The sequence below is a fragment of the Artemia sp. Qi Xiang Cuo genome, chromosome 7 (genome assembly GCF_049724085.1).
Source record: "Artemia sp. Qi Xiang Cuo chromosome 7, ASM4972408v1, whole genome shotgun sequence".
Taxonomy (NCBI): Eukaryota; Metazoa; Arthropoda; class Branchiopoda; order Anostraca; family Artemiidae; genus Artemia; species Artemia sp. Qi Xiang Cuo.
In genome coordinates this window covers 3186438-3201266 of record NC_142800.1, presented here as the reverse complement: position 1 = coordinate 3201266, position 14829 = coordinate 3186438, and the positions used below count along the sequence as shown (strand labels likewise).

At 33.8% G+C, this 14829-nt stretch overlaps 1 protein-coding gene across 1 annotated transcript in view; it reads right to left on the bottom strand.

Annotated features, from left to right (window-relative positions):
• The window catches only part of LOC148949866 (uncharacterized), a 44959-nt gene extending 32352 nt beyond the window's left edge, over nucleotides 1-12607 (bottom strand). The window contains exon 1 of the mRNA XM_089091345.1: nucleotides 12509-12607. The gene's annotated coding sequence lies outside the window, so the exon portion shown is untranslated. The remainder of the gene's footprint in view (nucleotides 1-12508) is intronic.
• Nucleotides 12608-14829: the final 2222 nt, after the last annotated feature.

Below are 14829 nucleotides of genomic sequence, written 5' to 3'. Positions count from 1 at the left end.
AAAAAGTTGAGGAACTGACTGTATGTATACCCATGACATCGGAAAACAAAATATAATAGTTCGTAAAAACTACAACTTTTGGTTGATAAATCTTGTACCCACTTGCGATTCTGAATAATAGATTTTTCACTTTGCTCAAAAAAGTTTTTGATGTGAAGTGTGTAGAACGTATACGGTAGGTCAATAATTCAATATTCTTTATTGCTTGAAAGATTCATAAACAATGCCCTGTCTTTACAGTTGATGGGCTACTGTTAACAATGATAAGGGCATTGTTAACACGTTGAATATACTCTAGGAAATCCAAAGGTATGCAACAGGATTTGTATTTGGACATGTAAGTATCCAAATTGAATACATTGATTATTTGATTCGTTTTCATGGCGCCAAGTCTGTTAGAACACTGCCATCAGGTGTAATTCCCCAATAGGTTTCAAATTTATTTAGCGAGATTAACGCAATACTCTCCTTGAGTGGCTCGGCAAAGGTACACTCTAAACGTACAGTACCCGTCCAACAATAGTCATATCTTGAGTACCAGACAAATCTAATACAATGATAACATGATCTTTCGCAAACATTTCATCGGTTATACCATTTTCATACAATTGTGAATCTCGATTTAGGGATTGCATTGTAAGTTTATATATGGTCCTGTAGGATTTATCAAAGGATAAATTGTAGATTGGAATTCCATTTACTTTACATACAAGACGCGACAGTCCAAACATATCGAATTTATGTGGATAATCTACCCATGATCCAACGGCGCTAGCACTTTATAGAAAAGCCAAAGCAAGGTTCGAAGGAATTTCACCATTGATAAATGATGAATTAGTGTAGGTACGCGTACTCATAGCAGTATGTCGTTGATTCGTGATTGTATGAGGAACGAGCAATTTGATATTATTTCCAGAGGCTGTTAATTTTTCTATTGCCAAAGAAAAAAGAACTTATAACTTGTTGTTTTCGGACATGAAGTACCTTTCGCAAAATAAAATTATATAGTGTGAGTTGTAGCTTTATATCAATATTAACATTGGGGGGCAACCAATGATGTATATTAAATATCTCAGGGTTTAGTTTACCAACTAATTGTAAATCTTTATTTGTCGCATTTCCAAGTATATTTCCAGTGTCGCTGCCCGTTTTATGTTCATATCCAATAGCCATACTTCTCTAGTTATTAGGACATTTAAGCCATCAACATGAGCTTTATATAACTTACATAATTTGAAAGATTGTTGCTCGTGCTCACCAGTGTTCCATTTATATAGACACTTATTTATCTAAATAAATTGTTTAGTGCACAATTTTCATAGGATAACCCCTCGGCTGCACTTGGTTTTTCATTGTTAGATTTCTTAACAATGACACGGAAATATATAAATGTTGAGGTCAAATCTATGAAATAATTTTCACTGGATTAAATTTGAAAATGGACGTTCTGAGAAAGTGGTCGTTGCGGATAAAATTGTTCATAGTAACCATGTTTTACACTCACATAAAAATATTCTGCTTTGAAAAGATTTCGAGATCAGTTGACTGAAGGATTAGATTCTTTACGAGGTAGATATGTTATTTCTAGCAAAAGAAATCCTTTTTTGATCTAACAATTTTTCATTCTTTTTCTTGTTTGATGCTTTACGCTTCCTGGTTGACTTGAGACTGATGAGTGATAAGGGCCTTCTCACTCTTTTCAAACTTTTTCCGCTTTGTCGTGATTTCAATTGCTTGCCGAGGGATCGGGCGCCGAACCTGACATTTTATGAAACACTTTCTGTAAAATCCTTCACAGAACCCCAATCATGTAGCGTAGAAGCCGCAAAATCCGCAGCAACAAGTGCAATATATTTTTTTTAGCCAGAAGTAGTGCAGAGCAAAATAACTTAGCAAACCAATTGCTGAGACTGTAACCAGACATTGACAAACGACCCCTGTAATAGTCCATTTCATGACCCAATTGTCTCGATCCAAGAGTAGAAACGTAGCAATCAATTTCAGGACAAACAAAACGATTTCTATTAGCCATCTCACTTAATGGTTCGAAAATGACATGTAATTACAGCAAAACCGTTTGTTATTGCTAGAGGATCGCCCAATTCACTTCTTAATGTTAACTGACAGAGCTCCAAATACGAAGTATTGACTGGAATGTATTGAAGGTGCTTTATATTGTACTGGTGAATGTGTTCGTGACTGGTTTTTCGTTCAAGAATACGTAGAATACGCTATTACTGACTCTCGATCTCTCGACAAAGGATGCGTAAAGAAATATACAACTGTCAAATGAGAAGGCGGGTACACAGGCTGCATAGATAACAAGCTGCTTGCCACTGATTTTTTTTTATTTTAATGACACAATCTTTAAAACCGACAGCATTGTATATATATTTGTTGATGAAAATTTTTTCTTTCTCAGGTGAATGAGTAGTGTAAATTTTTCACTGATCTGCTGAACAGCTTAATATGATTCTACCCTTTTTTCTACACGAACTGTTTTTGCTGATGTCTAGACAAACATCGCTCACTTTGCTGTATTCCCCATATGGTGTAATTGCAAAATGGTAATCATCAAAGTCAAAATTTGCCACTGCACCCTCATCGGAAAAGTCAAAGGGTCTTACTTTCATATCATATGTACGACCCTTTCTTAGGATATCATATGCACTTCCAAGAACACAATCAACAAGAGCAACTTCATACCTTCCCTCAAATCTAATTGAGGGGGAGATTTTCGTCAAAACATTGCTCGTTTCATTCAAATTGTCATTGAGGGGGTCAGAGACATTGGACATGAATGTCACATAAAAATCATTAGACATTATGATGAATATCTTCGATGGTAATCCAGGAATCAAAATCAGAGTTGTATCCTAGCAAGCAAACAAGCAATTGTCTCTTACCATAGCGAGTTTGACTCTTTAATACCTATTCAATTCGATGTATTCCACTATTTCCAACTTCTTCCAATTCATAATCATAAAAACTGCCAAGAATCTCATCATCTTTCATATCAAAAAGACGGTATGTTACAGATTTAGTGTCTAGGACCTTTGACACTTTATAAAGTTCATTGGACCATAAATAATTCCCCTTTTCAAGAATATCTCTTGTTCGATTGATTTTAACAGTTTCACCAATATCAAATTTTTTCTTCCCTGCCTTTTCATTAGAAAATAATTTAAGAAAAATGTCAAGAGTATTCACACTGTGATGAGCTTCAAGAGGCCTAACATTGGACAAGGATTGATGAGATTGTTGATCATAAATCAACATTATTTTACATAAATATAGAAGAAAAACAGCAGTATTTTTCAATGTACAATATCTTGAAATTAAAAACCGAATAGTCCTCATAAAATCAGCCAATGCCGCCTTTATCGGACTTTGACTATGATAGAGCATCGTATTATATTCCAATAAAACTTTTTTTTAGATGTGGATTAACAAATTCACTCCTCCGGTCTGTTTGAATTTTTCTATATGAATCTTGTTCAAAGACTGAGTCAAAAGCTCTAGCAACTTCATTGCCTCTCTTTGACTGCAATAGAACTGTATATGCATAGCGAATAAAAACACTGATTGCAAGTAAAATATATTTGTACGGTTTGTTATGACGTCATTGAATCTAGTCTACAGTCAGAAGATCTGCTTGTAATATATGCAAGGGAAAAAAGGCTTTAGTTTTTTGAAAGTCCCGGCCTCTGGCCCTATGGTTTCGATGAAGAGTACAACTGGGTTTCTACTGTAAATACTCTTTTGCCCTCTTCTTTTCAACACCGGTGACATTGGAAAGTGCGGTGGGAGGACTTAAACTTCCAACTTCTCCAATATTTTCATAAGTCCGTTTCAAAACGTGATCCATTTTGAACGTAATCGGGATGTCAAGCTTCCGCTACCCTTTTGCATACTAAATGAGGTGGAAAGACGTGTTCGTTTAATACCCTCACCAGGTCCACTTGGCTTCCTATCTTTGGACATATCTCGTGATATTTCTCAAAATTCCCTTAATCGTTTTAAAGCATTTTTATTCCCAATAAGACTTTTTGGTAAATTTCACGACTTCAAAAATTTTAAATAGATGACTATCAAAGGATTCAAGTCTTTTACGAATTGCAATTTAATCTGATAACAAATAAATTAAATTGCAGGGTTTGCCCTGGATTATAACTTCATTCTTTTTCTCGTCAATTAGATCATTTTCAGCGAGATAGATCAAGAATCTTTTACTTTTCTCGTAATACGAGGGGGGGGGTAATAAGTCTACAACACTTGTCAACAAATATAAATATTCTTCTTCTTGTTTGGGTTTTTTCAAAGTTTCAGAACTTTCAGTACTTTCAGAAGTTTAATCAATGCCATTTACTCTGAGCTGATTTTCTCGACAAGGTTTATATTTGTTGTCATGTTAGAGGACAGTTTGAAGCATACAAAATTTTTCGGCGGTGACATTTATCTGGTTTGTAGTCAGTTTATCAATGTTTTCTCTAAGGTGTTATTTTGAGGAAAGAGCAAGTTAAAGTTGTGCCAATTTATAGGGTTTAGCCATTTCTAGAGAATAGTGTTTACACGTCAAACGATTATCGGCAGTAACAATGAAAAGAAACAATCGTTTGCTTTTGCTATTTCCTTTCTTTTTGCAAGCTAGGTCACGTACAAGTGAACGAAATTGCTTTGTCTGTTGCCTAACACCTTCTAACAGTTGATCATAGCCTTCCGTTAAATGTAAACAAAGTTCAGATGTGAGATAAATTAATTTATTGTCAGTACCATGTTTGAGTGTAGCTTTCCGAAGCCGTGGTTTGGATTACTTAGAACGGAAAATAAATGTATGTTCTCATGTAGATTCTTCAGCGTCATGATGGCTACTGATGATGTTTTTTACTATTAGCGGATAGTTATACAGTAATTTCATTATCAAAAATATCAGTGACTACGCGTAACTCTTCGGGCGTGTTTTGATTAAGATCCAAATATATATACCCATAAGGTTTATTAGTAGCTTGATTGTATGCGGAGAGTAAAACTTTTGGTTCGCCAGAGTAGATTTGTTTGTTTAGAGTTATAAGAGAACTTGAATAGCGAACAACCCTATTGATGATATAATAAGTACAATTCAAAGCAAATGTTCTCATACATTCATAGTGATGAAAAATATTATGCAGAACAACAATTACAAATATTTTTTTATGATACGACCGGACCGTGAATAATTGTAGCATTTACTGAGACCATGTTTCAATACTTTCAGCTAAATCATCAATAATCAACCACGAGTTTGGCGAAATACTATTAAACACGTCAAGCCTTCGTATGAATTTTATGCTTGGTGCGGTACTCTTTATTTTATCATAGGACTCTTGCCATTAACTATAGCAATAGTAGATAGTTTTCGGATTCTCCCAAAACATTTTATTATGATTTTGAATTATTTTTGTTAAAAATATTGTTTTGCCAGACATTGATGGTAGACAAGGAAATGGTCTGAATGGTGTTTTAAATCGATACATACTCCTCCAATGTCAAAATACAGTTAAGCAAACCTAACCTCAATCTGTTGAATAAACAGTCAAAAAATAGAATATACATTTTTTTTAATGTAAATAAATGTACTATATTTTTTATATGTATTTACATAAGCAATTAAACATATTTAAATAGGCAGTGGAAAATACTTGGACATGAAAAAGCATTGGAACGATATAACAGACATTTAAAACACTTGAACATTTAAAAGCACCTCGAAAATGGATCCCACTTGGAGAGCCGGACGTGACTGGACTCCTCCGGAAGACGTGGCGGCCAGAACGGGGGCCGGAAGGTGCCGCAGCAGGGGTAAAGTGGCAGCAAGAAAACATAAGATGACACTTCTTTAAAATGCCAGTTTGCGCAAAAAAATCAAAATATATAAAAATAAATAAATATAAACACGAAAAAATGACTAGAAAATGACTAGAAAAAAATGTGATCGTGTGGTAGTACCCTCACACCACCCGCGCGTACAAAGACTTTGTCCGATATTGTGGACATGGCATTTTTTTGACGATCAAACTTTTTGCCCATGCCGGTACTTCGTCACTGGTGTTGCTGCCTTTTGGCACTATTCCAAGAAGGTTAGTCAGGTGATCATCAATTAAACGGTCAACGTCAGCTGTGGCCTGAAAAAAAAATAAGAATTCTTACTCCTACATAAATTTTTAGCTGTGAAAAATTTTATAGTTACCCTAAGAATTTTCAATACTAGGTCCTTCAAATAAGGATCCCTCGAATAACCATCTTCGGGGGCAAAAAAAAACACTAGTCTTAGCTTTTTCTTTGAAGTGACCAAACTAAGAGGCTGTAATAGCATATAACCTGAAACCTTAAATAATTTCTGAGACCACACTGGCTAATCATGATAAACAAAAAATCGCGAAGAAAGGAAACGAGGACAATTAACAGCCAGTGAAAAAATTGAAAAATTATGCAAATATTTCGGTCAAGACCTCCGCTTGACCGTCCTCATTGCAAAATAAAACTGATAAAAATTTAAAAACCAAAACTTAAAATAAAAATACCAAACTAAAATTGGACGACCCTTTCCTAGTAACGGTGAAAGGGTAACTGAATAAAAAACACAAGTCTAAATGGCATTTCAGAATTTTATTTTGTGTAAAGCAATTTTAAAGTCTGATCGCTTTCCAGTTTGATTATTAGCGGAGACTCTATTCGATTTCACAAAATAACTTTGTGGATGTATGTAAAAACGATCAGAATTAATAATTTTGTCATAAATGGGACTTAGAAAAATTCCTCCAGTGTCTCTATTGAGAGCTACCTTTTGGTGAATGTGCTTTTTTATTTCAACTGCCTCCCTGAAAACTTGCGTGAGACCTTTAACGGGGGCAACGATAGAGGCCTCGTCAAACAAAATGAAATGGTGTGGATTCTCGTACACATGTTGCCCTCCGATAACAATCAAACTGGAAAGCGATCAGCCTTTAAAAGTGCTTTACGCAAAATGAAATTCTGAAATGCCATTTAGACTTGTGTTTTTTATTCAGTTACCCTTTCACCGTTACTAGGAAAGGGTCGTCCAATTTTAGTTTGGTGTTTTTATTTTAAGGTTTGGTTTTTACATTTTTATCAGTTTTATTCTGCACTGAGGACGGTCAAGCGGAGGTCTTGACCGAAATATTTGCATAATTTTTCAATTTTTTCACTGGCTGTTAATTGTCCTCGTTTCCTTTCTTCGCGATTTTTTGTTTAACCTGAAACCTTTTTAGCAAAATTCTCTTAGAACTATTAATCTGAGGAGCAGTGGCTCCTCAAATCCGTCAGAACTAACGAATAAAAGCCCTTATTATCCTGAAAAGAATGGATGACTTTTCTAGGATAGGAACATAGCATTAATATTCCAGTAGCCCAAGATGTTTATCTCGCATAAAAACGTAGTTTTTAGCGTTAAATCATAACGAAAAACCATTAAAAGCTTGAAAAAAAAGATTATTTTTAAGATAGGGCAACACCATTAAACCCTACCCCTCTCAGAGGTAGCCAACAAGACACCTACGTCCTAGTTATTTCTCTCTTTGTTAGCCTGAATAAGAATTGTAAATTTTTAGAAAAAGCCGCAAGTTTCTTATCGCGCCAATAAATAATCTTTATGAAAGAATATCAAGGAGTTTACGCTTACATTAATATCGACAGCTTCATATCCACATTGCACCTATCAGCCAACAGTATGACAAGGAGCAGGGGGCTGGTATATAGTGGCCCTGGAAGGCACAGGCATCGCTTGACAGTCTTACATAGAGGGTGCAGGGGCTTGATGGGGGAGCAAGGATTGGTGTAGCACGGCCGTCGATAGCCCAGGCATCTCCAGCCGTTATACAGGGGCTGAATCTCTGGCCCCTGCCCTTTTCATTGGTGGAGGGAGTTCTGGGAAATTATAAAAAAGAAAACAAAATTTAGTATAAAAAATATATCTTATGAAAATTACCCCGCCGTAACGGAGAGGAGCCACACATGGCGGGTCATGTAATGATACAGGGAGATTGCCCTCTATCATCATACTTTCCAATAACTTTTTCCAGAAACCCTATCTTAAATTCAAGTGGTTGCATTCTACCCTTCTATATCAAATCTAAGGGGGCGCTATAAATTCAAAGAAAGGTATAGAATTCAACTAGTCAAATAATCTACCTAAGTATTTTCTATTCCTCAATTAAATTTTTTGCTCTTATTCTTGCTATAATATAGCTATAAATGTTTTATACAACGCTGTAAAACACCCCCCACCCCCCGTCCTCCTTATCATTATAAGAAACCCTCCCCTCTCCAGCTTAACTTTATATGCAGGTATCTGAAGCTTAAAAGAAAAGCTTGAAAAATATGTCATTATTAGTCTAAGAATTTTTAATGGTTATTTAAAGAGTTACAAATCTTGACCTCAAAATACCTTCTCAGGGTAAGTATGTAGACCCCCTTAACAAGATAGCTAAACAAGAATTTGCGAGAGGAAAAAGCCAGACAATCACTAGACTTTTAGTCTTTAGCCTATGCTTACATCTACCCTTATTAAAGAGGGGGGGGGCTCTCAAATAGTTTTTGTCAAAAAGGGCAAAGAATCAACCCCTTTCATTCATAAGTTATACTTATCTAACTATTTCACACGAAAAATTAATTTGTTTCACCTTACAACACAGTTGGTTTAACACGATCGATTTCCACTCTCCTTCCCATATAAACATTGAATACTCAAAATGAAAGCAATCGCATTTTCCATTTAGAAATATTAATCATAACGAGCACCACTCCCCTCAAAAATAATAAGATTTACTGTAAAAAATAATCAGTCAATTTGATGAGAAAAAACAACTTTTTTGTGAAACAATTTGCTAGGCTTAGGCGCAATTAGAAGATAGACCAGTCAAATGGGGAGCCCTCTATGTAATTGACTATCGCTAGGGTGAACTTCTAACGGGACGCAATAACTATGGTTCAACCCAGCGCACCTGTTTATAGAATTTTTAACCATTTGCCATAAATAAGCTTCAATTTGCGGAAAAATGCATCAAAATTGCAGACTGGGAAAAAGCATATATTTGACGAAATAAAATTAGATAAATTTAACACTGGTGAGGGAGGCGGAAGTGGGTTTTAAATGCTAATTTCATGTAGAAAATTATACTAGCCGAAAAATGAATATGGTCATCTTAATGTGAGGGGGGGGCTACAGGAACAGAGGCTTACTGGCCTGCTTTCAATTGGCAATAACTATAAGGAAATTGGAGATGGGGTATAGTTCTAATAGAGAAAGAGACTTACTTCTTAGTACTGGGATATATCCGCATTTTTAGAAAGGTCTGTTGTGTTTGAAATCCAAAACAAGACTAATGGAAAATCCCTCTTTCTACCGCCTGTTTATAGCGCCCCTGACAAAGGAATTGAATGGTTTCCATGTTAGAAGGCAGATGCTCTTCCAGGAATTCTGATAGAAAACAATATGGCAGGTGAATTCTGTGTATATCCCAATACTAGCAACTGCTTTTTCCATGAATTGGGGAGGGGAAATGAATTTTCAAGAATCATTTAACACGTAGAAATCAATACTTACACGTCTGGAAAACGAATCAAAATGGCTGCCTGATATATTGGAGAAATATTAGGTTAATACAGGTTTTAAGGAGAATCGTAGGGTAATGTAGGTTTTTGAATATAAATGTAGGTTTTTTAAACAACAATCTTAGGGTAAAGAAGCCTTCAAAGGTTTTTTTAATGACAATATTAGGTAATGTCGGTTTTTAGAGTATATTTCCGGGGGGGGGTAGCAGAACCCCCAAGGGTCTTAAATGCAAGTGTTGGCTTTTTTATATAATAATAGGGGTAACGGACCACCTGAAGGTTTTCTCATTAGGTTTTTAAGGAAAATCATGTGGTTTTCTAACACTAAAGCAATATTGCGTCACCCATATTACATACCAACCGAATGTAAATATTGATGTAATACCTGCATCTCGAAGAAGCTTTTAAAAAAAAGTATCTGGACTCGAATTCGAAGGGGGCGGGTCCTTTCCGGAAGCCGTTAGGCATTACTACTATAAATATGTTTTATATCCCTATAATATGTCAATTAAACAGCCATAAATTAAATTAAAAAGTTGAAATTTTCCTCTAAAATAAAACATTTAGTGACCATAAAGAAAACTTTAAAGACCATATTTTTTGCAAATTAAAAACATCAATCAATTGTTCTAAGTTATCAAAATTAAACCAACTGACTATTTTGAACGTTGACATCAAGCAGAAAAGAAACGGAAATAAGAGTCGTAGCTATATTAATTAGTCTAAGTATAAGAGAATAATCTCTTTATTTTAGAACCACAAAAAGAGAGAATACAAACATGCACATTTTTTGTGTTTCATTTTTTCTTTCAAAATTTATAGGAAAAAAATTGTTTGATTTTTTTTCACTTAATTTTATTCAGGATACAGTTCTTTGGCCGTGGAGGACCAATAAGAAGCTTGGATTTCCACTTTTTTAACTTGCTCTACAAAGGGGACGAAAAATGGGTTATGGGTCCTTAAAACTTTTGTATATATGGAATTCCTTTTTAAGATCCGTCTTTCACTTTCTTTTATTTTGACAGACCACAATGGAAGACTTATTTTTCTTAAGATGGTTCTGTAGTGGGGTTTAAATTTTTCAGAAATCTGATTTTTTTTTTCTTTTATTTAGGTTCTTCATGTCTCTGTTGTTGGGTTTTTCTTTGTGCAAAAATTTTCTCCATGCTACATTTCCTTTCCAATGTGTTTAGTCCAGGAAGAGCGTGAAAAAAAGGGCCTAACCGTAAACAAATTACAACAGAAAAGATCCTTTGACTACCCGACTCAATAAAATGTGCTGATTCCAAATATACAAAGTTTGCTCATCTATCTGTTTCACAAATATATTATTTTGAGGTTGAGGTCGATTTTGTGGGGGCGAATCCAGTTTTTCATATATAGGCGTACAACAACAGAATTGATGTCTAGAATAGTGTAACAGGTCACGGTGCTTACGAAAATCACTTTTATTTGAACGTAAAATTCAAACTTATTTTTTTCTTAGGTTGAGTTTGATTTTAAAAAGGTGAAATTCGTGCTTCCATATAAAGGCGTACTACAAGAAAATTTATGTTTAGAATAGGGTATTAGATCACGGTGATTATGAAGATCACCTTTAGCCTATATAAACGTAAAACTAAAAATTAAGTTTTTTGAGGTTCAAGTTGATTTTAAGGAGGTGAATTCGTTTTTAGATATAAAGGTGCACAGCAACAAAACTGATGTCTAGAATAGGGTACTAAATCATGGTGATTAAGAAAATCACCATTATTTGAACGTAAAATTAAAACATCCTCCTACATATGCCATTAGTGATTAACCACGCTTAATCTGAAAGAAACCAGTATTAGAATATAGAATGACAACTATCATCCAGTCGTTTTTCTATATAAAGGCATAAAAAAAAAAAATTGGTTTCTAGAATTTGGTACTAGATCATGGTGATTATGAAAATCACCTTTATTTGAACGTAGAATTAAAACTTCATCTTAAATATTGCATTAGTCATTAACCATGCTTAATCTGAAAGAAACCAGCATTGAAATGTAGAATGACAACTATCACTCAGTCTTTTTTCCATATAATGGTGTACAACAACAAAATTGATGTCTAGAATTGGGTACTAGATTATGGTGATTATGAAAATAACTTTTATTTTAACGTCAAATTAAAACTTTCTCTTAAATGTTCCATTAGTATTAAACCACTCTTAGTATGAAAGAAACCAGTCTTAAAATGTAGTATGAGAACTATCATCCAGTTGTTTTTTCATATAAAGGCGTACAACAACAAAATTGATGTCTAGAATTGGATACTAGATCATGGTGATTATGAAAATCACCTTTATTTCAACGTAAAATTAAAACTTCCTCTTAAATATTCCATTAGTTATTAACCACGCCTAATATGAAAGAAACCAGTATTAAAATGTAGAACGACAACTATCATCCAGTCGTTTTTCCATATAAAGGCGTACAACAACAAAATTGATGTGTAGAATTAGGTACTAGATCATGGTGATTATGAAAATCACCTTTATTGGAACATAAAATTAAAACTTCCTCTCAAATATTCCATTAGCGATTAACCACGCTTAATCTGAAAGAAACCAGTATTGAAATGTAGAATGACAACTATCATCCTGTCGTTTTTACATATAAAGGCGTACAACAACAAAATTGATGTCTAGAATTGGGTACTAGATCATTGTAATTATGAAAATAATCTTTATTTTAACGTCAAATTAAAACCTCCTCTTAAATATTCCATTAATGATTAACCACACTTAATATGAATGAAACCAGTATTAAAATGTAGAACGACAACTATCATCTAGTCGTTTTTCCATATAAAGGCGTACAACAACAAAATTGATGTCTAGAATTGGGTACTAGATCATGGTGATTATGAAAATCACCGTTATTTGAACGTGAAATTTAAACTTCCTCCTGAATATTCCATTAGTGATAAACAACGCTTAATATGAAAGAAACCGGTATTAAAATGTAGAATGACAACTATCACCCAGTCGTTTTTCTATATAAAGGCGTACAACAAAAAAAATTATGTTTATAATTGGGTACTAGATCATGGAGATTATGAAAATCACCTTTATTTGAACGTAAAATTAAAACTTTCTCTTAAATAATCCATTAGTGATTAACCACGCTTAATCTAAAAGAAACCAGTATTAAAATGTAGAATGACAACTATCATCCAGTCGTTTTTCCATATAAAGGCGTACAACAACAAAATTGATGTCTAGAATTGGGTACTAGATCATGGTAATTATTAAAATCACCATTATTTGAACGTGAAATTTAAACTTCCTCCTGAATATTCCATTAGTGATTAACCACGCTTAATCTGAAAGAAACCAGTCTGAAAATGTAGTATTACACCTACCACCTACTAGTTTTTACAAAAAGATGTGCAAAGCGAAAAAAATTATTTCTAGAATTTGGTACACGATAATTGTGAATATGAAAAAAATTATTAGTTTAACGTGAAATTTAAACTTCCTCCTGAATATTCCATTAGTGATTAACCACGCTTAATATGAAAGAAACCAGTATTAAAATGTAGAATGACAACTATCATCCTGTCGTTTTTCATATAAAGGCGTACAACAACAAAATTGATGTCTAGAATTGGATAATAGATCATGGTAATTATGAAAATCACCTTTATTTCAACGTAAAATTAAAACCTCCTCTTAAATATTCCATTAATTATTAACCACACTTAATATGAATGAAACCAGTATTAAAATGTAGAACGACAACTATCATCTAGTCGTTTTTCCATATAAAGGCGTACAACAACAAAATTGATGTGTAGAATTATGTAATAGATCATGGTGATCATTAAAATCACCTTTATTTGAACGTAAAATTAAAACTTTCACTTAAATATTCCATTAGTGATAAACCACGCTTAATCTGAAAGAAACTAGTCTGAAAATGTAGAATGACAACTATCATCCAGTCGTTTTTCGATATAAAGGCGTACAAAAACAAAATTTATGTCTAGAATTGGGTACTAGATCATGGTGATTATGAAAATCATCTTTAGCCTATATAAACGTAAAACTAAAAATTAGGTTTTTGAGGTTGAGGTTGATTTTTAGGAGGTGAATTCGTTTTTACATATTAAGGTGCACAGCAACAAAATTGATGTCTAGAAAAGGTTACTAAATCACGGTGATTAAGAAAATCACCTTTATTTGAACTTAAAGTTTAAAACTTCCTCTTAAATATTCCATTAGTGATAAACCACGCTTAATCTGAAAGAAAACAGTATAAAATGTACAATGACAACTATCATCCAGTCGTTTTTCCATATAAAGGCGTACAAAAACAAAATTGATGTCTAGAATTGGGTTCTAGATCATGGTGCTTATGAAAATCACCTTTATTTGAACGTAAAAGTAAAACTTCCTCTCAAATATTCCATTAGTAATTAACCACCCTTAATCTGAAAGAAACCAGTATTAAAATGTAGAATGAAAACTAGCATCCAGTCGTTTTTCAATATAAAGGCGTACAACAACAAAATTGATGTCTAGAATTGAATTCTATATCATGGTGCTTATGAAAATCACCTTGATTTGAACGTAAAAGTAAAACTTCCTCTCAAATATTCCATTAGTAATTAACCACGCTTAATCTGAAAGACACCAGTATTAAAATGTAGAATGAAAACTATCATCCAGTCGTTCTTCAATATAAGGCGTACAACAACAAAATTGATGTCTAGAATTGGGTTCTAGATCATGGTTCTTATGAAAATCCCCTTGATTTGAACGTAAAATTAAAACTTCCACTGAAGTATTCTATTAGTGATAAACCACACTTAATATGGAAGAAACCGGTCTGGAAATGTAGAATGACAACTATCATCCAGTTGTTTTCAAATATACATGCGTACAACAGCAAAATTGATTTCTAGAACTGGATTCTCGATAATGTTGATTATTAAAATCACCTTGACTTGAACGTAAAAGTAAAACATCCTCCTAAATATTCCATTAGTAATTAACCACGCTTAATCTGAAAGAAACCAGTATTAAAATGTAGAGTGAAAACTATCATCCAGTCGTTTTTCAATATAAAGGCGTACAACAACAAAATTGATGCCTAGAATTGGGTTCTAGATAATGTTGCTTATGAAAATGACCTTGATTTGAACGTAAAAGTGAAACTTCCTCTTAAATATTCCATTAGTAATTAACCACGC